The sequence below is a fragment of the Pseudopodoces humilis genome, chromosome 3 (genome assembly GCF_049639895.1).
Source record: "Pseudopodoces humilis isolate 2021_Gansu_Grassland_sample_001 chromosome 3, ASM4963989v1, whole genome shotgun sequence".
NCBI lineage: Eukaryota > Metazoa > Chordata > Aves > Passeriformes > Paridae > Pseudopodoces > Pseudopodoces humilis.
The window spans coordinates 23,581,073-23,592,286 of record NC_142202.1 but is presented as its reverse complement, the minus strand read 5'-3'; positions in this window follow the sequence as shown (position 1 = coordinate 23,592,286).

Here is an 11,214-nt window from a genome sequence, read left to right as displayed (position 1 = left end):
ATTAAGATTTTTATTCTGAATATTCTGAACATACTCCAGAGCTGTGTATACACCTATAGCCGTGGAAGCATGATAGAGACAGCAGCCTTTGGGGTAATTACACTCTATTCAAAATTATGGTTTGTGGCTTAAACAAGCATCTCTTCACAAGACCTGTCAAACAATTGCAGATTACTTAGTTACAAATGAAGGCTTCAATCTTTAGAAACTCTCACACAAAACCAATATTGAGCATTTTGTTCTGTCAGATGTCTAAATTTATTCTTAGCAATTTTGACTTTTATCTAGACATTGAATGAAGAAAACACGTAGACAGGATAATTACTTTCTAGGAAGTAACAATATCCAAAATTAATGGATTAAAGGCAATGGCAAAAGAAAGTAAAAAGCATTACTGAATAAAGCCAAGCTGCTTTTCATGGTGAAAGTAATCAACTGTTAATGCATCTTGGTTTTAATTCTCTGCTTTTTAATCTAATCCTTTTCTTGTCAACTGCAAACTGACGCAAGTGCTCAGAGTGCAAAACTGGAACTGTCAGCATCATTCAGACACAAAGCCAAACCCCTAGAGTTCGTGGGAAGTTTTGTGAGGTTTTCGGGTGTTGATTGTTTTTTGGGGGGGATTTTTTTACTGTTCTGTGCCTGTAACTTGCCATTCAGTTTAGATGAAAGAGCATAGAAACTTTATGTTTCCCATTAACAGTGGGTACCTGACCTTCAAATAATGTGAAACTTCCTTTGTTAAAATCGGGTTCTACAGCCCACAGTTATTTTCTGTATGTTCCCCTCTGTGTTAGTAAAACTGTAAAGCCAAACATGTGACTTCTGTGCACCTCTTACCTGTCATAGGCACAACAAAATTTGCAAGATCCCAGACTTTTCTGAAGGCCACAGACTTCCCATAGAGGCTTGCCAGAAAGGTCTCAGAGGACCAGAGGATCTCCTCCACCCATATCCCAAAGGAAAGGCCCGTTTAAGGATGCCAGCAGGACACTTGAAGTTCCTTAGCTCTTTCATGGCTGGGTTACACTGGGCAACACTCACAGCCATTTATGGATTTTAAATTTCTATCAGTAGCAGGCAAATGATCAGCTGGAAGAGTCATTATATCCATTCTGGACTGGGCGTCTTATCTGCTTCTGTCATGTTAAGCAAAGGATATCTTAAAAGGTTCCTAAATATTTTGTGTATCTCAGATTATTTCAACTAACAGCTCAGCAGAATTTGTGTCATAAGAAGTTAAAGTGATCCAATACCTTTAGTTTAAACACATTGATTCTGCATAAAGCAATGGAAAGGCCATCAGGGTATAAAATTACATGCTCAGACAAATGACTGTAATATTAGGCCTGAAACGAGCCCATGATTTGAACAAGAACAAATCTAAGTTTATGCTCCAATTACACGTGATTGCTGCATGCTTCATTGTCTGTACAATCAAGATGATGAATTGTTACTCAGTTTGGAGATCTATTTGAATAAGGAACCCAATGGTGTTATGAATTTATCTTCATGGTCAGTGAATAATTTTATACTCACTGTCACACTAAAATTAAATCCTCTATAACATGTTAACTCTCAAGTGCAGGGGTGTTGCTGTTCCTCATATTCTATGCTGACCAATTAAAAGGATTGATAGCAGTTATAAATTAATTTAACTGAAACTATAAACTGATTTTATAGTTCAGGTGACAGATCATTGCATTCCTTACTGGGTTCTCTGTACAACAGTCATCAACTGCAACAGATATTCCCAGGCCATTTTACAATCCTTATTTTCTTGTTTATGTATTTTAAGGCTCTCAGTCACCTTTTAGCTCTGCTGGAAGCTATGATGCTGTTTATGAGGTATGGTTTTCTCCCAAAGCACAAAAAATACAAGAAAAACTCCCCCACAGGACTTCAATTGTCCTTGAATTTAATGAGTAGTGTCAAGGAGGGATTACTGTGATGAGAAAACTTTACTGAAATGGTTTAAATTAGCTTCTTTGGCCCATTCAATTGTAACATGACATTGAATATCAACAGGGTATTAATTGTTGTTTGTATCTACTCTGCCTTGATGGGGGGATATATGGACTTTGACACTTTTTTAAAAATTGCTTAAATATTTTTTTTTCAATGGACCAAATCCACTTGTCACAGGAGAAGCAAAACCCAGGAAATCTATATCAGATTATCAATCATAACACTCTATGATTTAAAACTCTAGTGGAGCCTAGAGGATTGAGAAATTGCTGAATATGTTGCACTGTTGTTTTCATTCCAGGCTTAGACAATTAGCAGAAACCTTTTTGTGAGCTGAACAGTAAATACTCTTTCTTGTGATTGAGCTTGCTTTCTTTTTTTTGAGCAGTTTTCTTTTCATGGTATTATTTGCATTGCTAAGACACAGAGTTTCTGTCAAGGAATACTGGCAGACCAAATAATTATCTTTTTTTCTTTTGCAATTCTTGGTAGCTGATACAGGCTTTTAGAATTAATTGCTGGCTCTGAAGGCCCAATACAAAACCATCTGAACTGGCACAAGCTCTTAAGCATTTGTTAACCTTGAGGCACTTTTGCTTATGTATTGCTGTTTACATTCAAGATATTAAAATTAATTTACTAGACTACCATAAAACATGGAAACACCCATCTGTTTAATGGTATTTCTACTCAGAACTAAAGCCAGAAAAAATTGCTTAATAATTCCAGCTTCTTTAAAAAAATAAGCTGTGAGGAAATTCCCTTAAGCCTCTTCTCTTTACTGCAACTGTTTAAAACCAGCATCTATCAGCCTTTCATTTTCACAGTAAAACATCTTGGAAAAGCTCCCTGCCAGAAAGAATTCATTTCAGCAGGATGCAATACTGATCCATACCCCTAAGAACCCCTATTTAGCTGACCACTGGTCCTACTTCTGAGCCCAGTATTCAGCAATAATGATCACAGAAACACAGAACCATATCATTGTCAAGGTTGGAAAAGACATTTAGTATCATCTAACCCAGCCAGTAAATTAATACTGCCATGTCCACTGCCAAACCATGTCCTTAAGTGCCACATCTAAACAGCTTTTAAATACCTCCGGGGGTGATGACTCCCCCATTTCCCTGGGCACCCTGTTCCAGTGCTTGACAACCCCCTTTGTGAGGAAGCTTTTCCAAAAATCTAATCTAAACCTCTCCTAGCACAACTTGAGGCAATTTCTTCTCATCCTTTCCCTTATTACTTAGGAGAAAAGACCAACCCTCTCCATGACAAGTACACCCTCCTTTCAGGTACTTGTAGAGAGAAATAAGCTCTGCTCTGAGCCAGTCAGGCTGAACACCAGCAGCTCCCTCAGCTGCTCCTCATGGGACTCGTGCTCCAGACCCTCCACCAGCTCTGTTGCCCTTCTCTGGACTCGCTCCAGCACCTCAATGTCTTTCTTGTAGTGAGGGGCCCAGAACTGAGCATAGCACTTGAGGTGTGGCCTCAACATTGTTGAGTATGAGGGGGGACAATCCCTGCGCTCTCCTGCTGGCCACACTACTGCTGGCACAAGCCAGGATGCCATTGGCCTTCTTGGCCAGCTGGGCACACACTGGGCCATGTTCAGTCACTGTCACCAGCACTCCCAGATCCCATGTGCAGTTTCCAGCCACTCTTCCTCAAGCCAGTAGTGCTGCCTGCACTTGTGGTGACCCAAGGGCAGGACCTGACACTTGTCCTTGTTGAACCTCATACAATTGGCCTTGGCCCATCAATCCAGCCTGTGCAGACCCGTCTGTCAAGGGCTGGTATAGGTAGGATAGGAAGACTGACATTCCTGCTGTCCAGAAGACTGACATTCCTGCCCAGATTCATCTCCTCTGCAAACAAACTGAAGGGCCCACTCAGTCCCTGGGAGATATTGAAGTATGTAGAGACATGATTTATCTTCACATCTGATTACTCGTTCTGGTGCTCAGAGCCTGAGAGCCTTTACTCTTTACCTACCTGAAGGAGAAACAGGATCTATTAGACACACCATAAATTGTGTTATATGTGCCGCAGGTGGTGTGAACATCTCTGTTTATGAGGTGCTGAACTTAGAATTTTGTGATGAAAGATTTGATTAAGAGCTATTTGCTTATTTGAAATTGTATTAAGTAGAAAAAAAAGTAATTTTCCAGGGACTTTATTTGTCATACTGTTATATTATTCTTTCATTTAATAATTTAAATGTTTAGTACAATAATAGCCTGTGTCAAAATTTTAAGCCAGACAACAATAGATGACAACCTCACAACTGCCTTGGTAATGAATCAGAATGGTTTCTGTGCATATAAATAAGAATCATATCTGCTTGTGTGGCAAACACTGATTAAACCCATAATTAAAGCTAGCTGGAAAAGCTGAGGTGGACTAACTTAAATCTTGAGATAGTATGAACACATCATAATAATAAAACAGAGAAAAAAGGATGAGGAAAAGTGCAGGCCAAAGAAAATCACTTTCTCCTTCCTCCTTTTGTTAACACAAAAGGAAAGAGAGGGCCTTCTAGTCTTTAAAGACTGTTTCCAAACTTCATAAAGATATATTTAGCAAAAATCCTTACTGTGAGACTAAAGACAGAATAGATTGAAAATACAGTTGAGTTTTTCTTAGGTGAACAGCGATTGAACTGTTTTTCTTAGGTGAACACTTGAGAGCCACCCCTAAGGTGTGCTTGTCCTGTCTGTCCTTCTGTGGGGCTTCACAGCCATCACAATTGCCAGCAGTAAGGACAAGCTGAGGAGCTGATTTCTTCAGGTCCTCTCAGGAGGTAGCAAGGGATAGTTTTGGTCTCCCCTCTTATGACAGAAGACATTTTGGCAGTCTGGCTTCTAACTCATCTGCAGATACTGGCAGGCATTACTGCTGTCATGATGCAAAGGGATTTTTTTCATCTTACCTTCTGCTTTTATATCTTGATTCCTCTAAGACCAGATGACCCATTTTTGATAAGAGAAAAGCTGAAAATCTGCAGTACAATGTAAAGGAAATAGAGGAAAAGGTACTAGGCCAAGAATTACAAATCATTCAACCAGAACATCCTCTGAATGTGAGCCAAGACCTGCCTGTGCACCTAAAACCTGTGCATCCCAATTTCAGCCCCACAAGATTCTAAGGCTGAGCAGAAGTCAGTGCCTACTCACAGTATTTCTTAGAAATCCAGTGACCTTCAAGGGAGTGGACTAAAAGAAATAACCCTACGCTCAGCAACTGCTTCCATGAACTTTATATATGTGCTGAAAAAAGAAAACCTACAACCTTCCCAGTGAGTTTGGTGAGACAAAAGCCTCTGTGGAGGAGGCAAGTTCAGCATTGCTTAGGGAGCACAGCAGCTCTGCTTTCAGTCTCTGGTTTCAGTGAGCATCTGAGGAGAAGAGTGTCTGATCTGAGTCTGGCAGTGTCTTTCAGAGAGAGAGGAAGTGGGGCTTCTGGCTCATGCTTAGATTAGATTTCTGTTGTTACAAGGAGGAAATTTACTGCTAATTATTTGAAAGCAATCCCTGCTGTAACTGAGTCTTTGTGAAAGTAAGGAGCTAATAACATGCATAGCTCAGGCAGAATGTGGCACCGCTCCTTACATCTGTCTGCCAGCCCGCACAGGGTGAGGAGCAGCTTCGTGCCAAGGGCAGCCACTTCATCACTGCCACCCAGTCCCCTGTGCCTGACCAAACATCTTGTGGCAGAGCAGCTCCCACCAAAACCCACCTCACTGTATCCACATGCCCAGGGGAAAGCCAGTAGCACTGTCTTGTGCTGTGCCAGTGGACATTCTCCTTCCAGAAGCTGGTAGAAGAACCTTCAGAGACTGGTTCTCATAGTTTAGATAGTCAATGGTAAAATATTTCCTGAAGATGACTAACATCAAGGAGAACAGAAGGAGGAAGTAGGAAGCAGCTTTACTTCCTTGGAAACACATAAAAATAACTAGAAAAATACTCCATCGTGTTATGTCATCTTATGAGGCCACAAATCTCAGTAAACACAAGACACTGGAGCGATACCTTTGATCTCTAAGTGTCACACAGGGATATCTTTTTTTTTCCCCAGAGATGATGATTTCTCATCATTTGCCTTTGCACGTAACAAGATGAAGCTTGAAGTGACTTTCCACACTGTCACATGCAGATATTTGTCATCTCATTTTTACCTCTTCAGGGACACTTTCACTTTGATAAGAAAAATAATGCAGTCTGAAATACATGGGAGCTATAATGTCTAGAGTAATAGTAGTTCTTTGCCAATCACAGCTATTAGCTTGGAGAAAAAGGATGACTGAATAAGACCCTGAAGGACAATGCATGATTTAAGCTGTTTATTAACTCTTTATAAAGCCTCTCATAAAGAATCTTTCATAGTATTTTTACTCCAACATTAGGCACATCTAACCAGATTTTCCTTAATTGTGCTCACCTGTAAAAGCACACAATGTTGATATATTTTATATATTAGTAAAGGCCTGTATGCACAAATCAGCCTTTGAAATAAGTTGTGATATTAAGGGCTAAAATCCTTGAAACTTGCCTGCAGAAGAGACAGTAAAGCAAAACAATATTCTTGTGTGTAGGAGAAAAATGTAAACTGTGTGTGTTAGCCAATAGTAGCTTGCTCTGCCCGCAGACCCTGTAAAACCCTATAAAAGGTGTGCTAAAGATAGAAATAAACGGTGTTCACATTTACTTCTGTGAAGGCTGGTGAATAAACTGGCGGTTTCTCAATATTTGGCGCCCGAACAGGGACCTCCTGTGGGCAGAGGGGCTTTGGAGCCAGTGGAGCGGATCTGGGCGCGGGAAGCCGTGGGCTTGGATCGGCACCGGATAGGCAGCCTGAGCGCGGTGAGACATGGAGTGGTTAGACGTGGAAATTCAGGTTGCTGGAGGGGACCGAGAGGCGGGGGTGTAGTAGAAGGGTCGCAACCTTCCCTCTCGTGGTTTGCTGCTAGCATGGAAGTGGAATGTGCGGCGGCGGAAAAACTGCTTCTTAGCATCCTCGTTAAACGAGGCGAAGCAGCCCAGGAAAAGGACCTGGATATGCTCATTATATGGGCTAATTGTCATGGGCATTTAGTAGTGCTCCCACTGCTCTTTGCAGTGAAAGAACGGACTGATATATCGGTTCTGATATGGGAAACGGCAATTACGGAAAAGAGCAAGGACACTGTGTCTCTCGGTCGAACTTGGCAGATTGTAATTAATACCTTAAAAAACAGAAAAGCGGGATATGCTGAGGCTGTGAGCCCCGTAATTCTACCTGCGTCACAGTGGCAGACAGTCCCACTGCTGGGCCTATCTATGCTGCCCTTGGAGAGAGGGAGGGAGAGTCAAAGAGAAGAAAATAATGAGAAAAAAGTTCTACAACGAACGCTGAAACAATGAACAGAATCTGTTCAGTTATGGCAGGATGTGATACATCCAGAAATATTTGCTTCATTTTTGGAGTCACTTTTAACATTACAATCTTATTTAAGTTCCAACTTTACCACCCTGGAAGAAAAGAAGCCAAATTTAGACTGGTTTCCACCCGAACCAGGGGGACATGGGGGAGCACTGAGGTGGGTGCAGAGAACAAAGGCACTCTCGGGGTAGAAGCAGCGCAAGAAAAGTTCCAAGGCCACGCTGATAAGCTGCAATGATCGCCGCTGTTAGCACCTGGCCGTGAGAGACTTTTCGTGTAACATTGCCTGCTTTTGTAAAATCGTGCCCCTTATCCTCTATCGGCGAACAACAAGAGAGATTGAGAGAAAAAACTGCATTTGTTAAAGTTAACTTTGTGAGGTTTTTTTTTTCTTTCTCTCCGTTTTTCCTCTCTTCGAGAGTATGTAGAGAATGTGAAGAAAGATAAGAGCAGCTGCAGCAGCAGCACAGTGGGCAGTCCACCCCACCGCTCCCCCTCTAAGAAAAAGCACCGGGATAGTATCCAGTTTGTTAAAAAGTCATGATTTATTGGGTTTTCAAAATGTTTTTATATACCATTGTAGAGTTAATTTTGTGTTTTAAGTAATTATGAGTTTATGCAATTGCAGTTTTTAGGATTTTACTAGAGAAGTTATTGTGATTCTTTGAACATTAAAAAAAAAAAAAAAAAGAGAAAAAGTGTTTAACAGAAGTTGCCTTGCAATAATTGGTTTTAGAACTTAAGGTTAAAATATGGTGTGATTTACAGCTTCTAGGAAAACCTTCCAATTAATGTTATCTACAGAAGAGATTTGTGGTTTAAAAAATAATTAGTTAAGAGAACTTTACTGTACAAGACAAAGTTAAGTTAAAGTATATATTATCCATTTTCTTGTTTTTTCCACAATTTTAATAAGGTAATTTTAATGTGAGTTCTTTTGTTATATAAAACACATATAACTGCACATATACCAATTTGGATTTTGGATTTTAGTTTAAGAATTGGACTTGATGCTTCTAAAAAGTGCTACAAAAGCTGGATGGCAACTTGCCAAATCCTGTGTTGTTGTGGCTTTTCTCTAGAAAAACTGCGCTTTATACTAGGTAAATTCCTGTTATGAATAAGTATTTTTAGTAACATTTGCAGTTACTGTGGGTTATTCTCAAAGCTAGATGACATAGAATTGTGATGTATTTGTTACAGTTTTATAATCTTTATAGTGAATCCATGTTATTGTTGTATTGTGTTTAAAAGGTGTATATCAAACTTTTAGTTGCTTTTTTGTAGTAACAGAATAAGATTAAGTTATGTTTTTATTTAATATAGATTAAGTGTTAATAGAATTAAGGATAGTCAAGTTTTATGTTTAGGCTTGAATGTTTTTAAGTTAAGTTTTCTAACTTAGATATTCTTTTAAGGTTAAGTTTGTTATTTCCTTTTGTCATAAATAATTATTGTTAGGTTTAAATATTGTTTAATTTAAATTGCTTTATGTTTTATTTGAGACACTTGTTTAAATTGCAAAGTATAGTTATTTTCCTAGAGATATGAAGACAGCTACAACTGAAACAGCTTATAGAACACTGATGAACACCTGCTTGTGGACAGAAATGAATACAGTCTGTGACACCCGTGACTTCATTGGGAGTTCTATTGAGTTGTTGCAATCTCTGCAGTTTTGTTTGTTATAGCTTTCTTATTTTTCAGTGTTTCCAGAATTTTAAGAAGATGTATCATTGCTGAAGATCAGCTGCCATGGGAGAGGCTTCAGATTAAACCAACTGCTGAATGGTTTAATTGGTCTGGTACCTAAGGCTTCTGATAATTTGACTTGTACAAATGCATTTTAACAGTTTGCTCTGCTGTAAGCATCTCATAGCTGCTACTATTGAGAACCTTGTTCTAGAAATACGTTAAGAGGCATCTTTCCAGTTTAAAGCCAGGCCCTGGCCAAGCCTTGACTTTACCTGGACAGAACGTTTGTCAACAGATCCAGATGTTTTCTGTACCAAAAGAGTATTTGCGTCAGTTTTTGACTCAGCAATTTGACCCTATTAATATGACAGCTGGATCAATTTTGAAGTGGGCTTGGAGAATCATTTCCAGAGGTGATTATCCAATCCTTCACTGATTTTTTTTGTTTCTGTTTGTTTGCTAACTATGGGATGCTGGTGCAGTGTTTTAGTAATTAATAGTAGTTTTATATTACATGTCTTATTAATAATGTTTATGATTTAATTGATTTTTAACTGGTATAAGTTCTTATTAATTGTGTATATGGTTTTGTGTTGATGTTGATGTTTATAACAGAAGTACATATCATTTTATTTTTTTTTTAAGAAAACGGGGGAAATGGATGCCCTAAAAGCATTTGATTAGTGTAATTCATTAACTTCAAGGAGAGAAGTGTCTGTGTTTTGTTGGCAGGTTCAAAAAGGTCACCTGTCCATCTGACCAGACTGTGTGCCTCTGAACATCATGAGATCCAGTGAACAGAGAAGTCACCACACAGCCTTGGTACTCCAGACATGGATCAGAAGTGGACCTGTCAGGACACAGTTTTGTCTGAACACCATACAGACAGTTGCCAACAGAAATTTTATGTTGTTATTATGATGTTGTGTCTCTACCAATTTTTCAATTATCCTTTGTTTTAAGATTTAGAAGGATCTATGATCCTTTGATGAAGGAACATCAAAGCCCTCAGTCACCGATCAGCTGCCAGCTGACATCATGGGAGCAGTGAACATTCCAGGACTGAATTGTGTTAGAGAAATTCTGTAGAAGATCTAAGAAAAGTGTAGAGACTCCATCTAACTGTATATAAAGCAAATTGTAGTTGTGTGTTTACCCTTTCAGCAAATTGCTTTCACGCTTAGACTACATATATACCAGAGCACGTGTGTTAAAGGTAGTTAGATAATAGTTTAAGATAAAGAGTTTAGCCTGTGTAGTAATTGTTATGTTAGTATAAAGTATAAGTATTCCCCCTTCAAGAGCTAGCGTAAGCATCTTTGAAAGTTCATTTAACGATTGAAGTTTTAGCCGTGAGCTTGCAAACATGATGCCATTTGCATGGGACAAACTGCTTATGGTAATTGTGCTGTGTGTAACCCCAACCAGCTGTCTGCTGACTAATATCCAAAAGCGACAGAACATATGGGTCACCTTAGCACACCTGACTGGTCAAAAATCAATGTGTTTGAGCCTAGCCACCCCTGGAGATCCTTTCACACCTGTCTCGTAGGAGTCCCTGAATGGGATCCTCCAGCATTTAAAGGTTTAACTAGTAACGAGACTCGACTGAATCGATTGGCAATGTTGCAAGAGTGCAATCGCACTGTTGGCTTCACATTAAGACAACTTGAAGCCTGTTGGCAAGCAAAAATTACCAAAGTTCTCAATGTTACAACCCTCAGAAGAATTAGGTTTATTAAGTTCCACCAATACCTCAGGTGGATGGATAATGTTTGAACCCCCGACAAAAGTCATTCTAACAAAGTAATGTAGCACTGAGCTGCAGTCAACCCTATAGCTGATCTCGTTACTACCATTGAAAGTAAAGCCTTTATTTGTGGTGCAATCTCACAGGACAATTACCAAAGCGATTACCTAGTTCCATCTTCCTCATCTGTGGAGATAGAGCATGGAATTAGATTCCTGCTAGTCCACATAGAAGACCCTGTTATCTTGGGAAACTCACTTTGTTCCACCCAAGCTTACAACAATTGCTGAATATAGCTAGCAAAATGAAGAACATCAAACAGTCAAAGCAAAGCCTGAATGAATTAAAGCCTAGCCACTCTAGAAAGGCTCACTTGT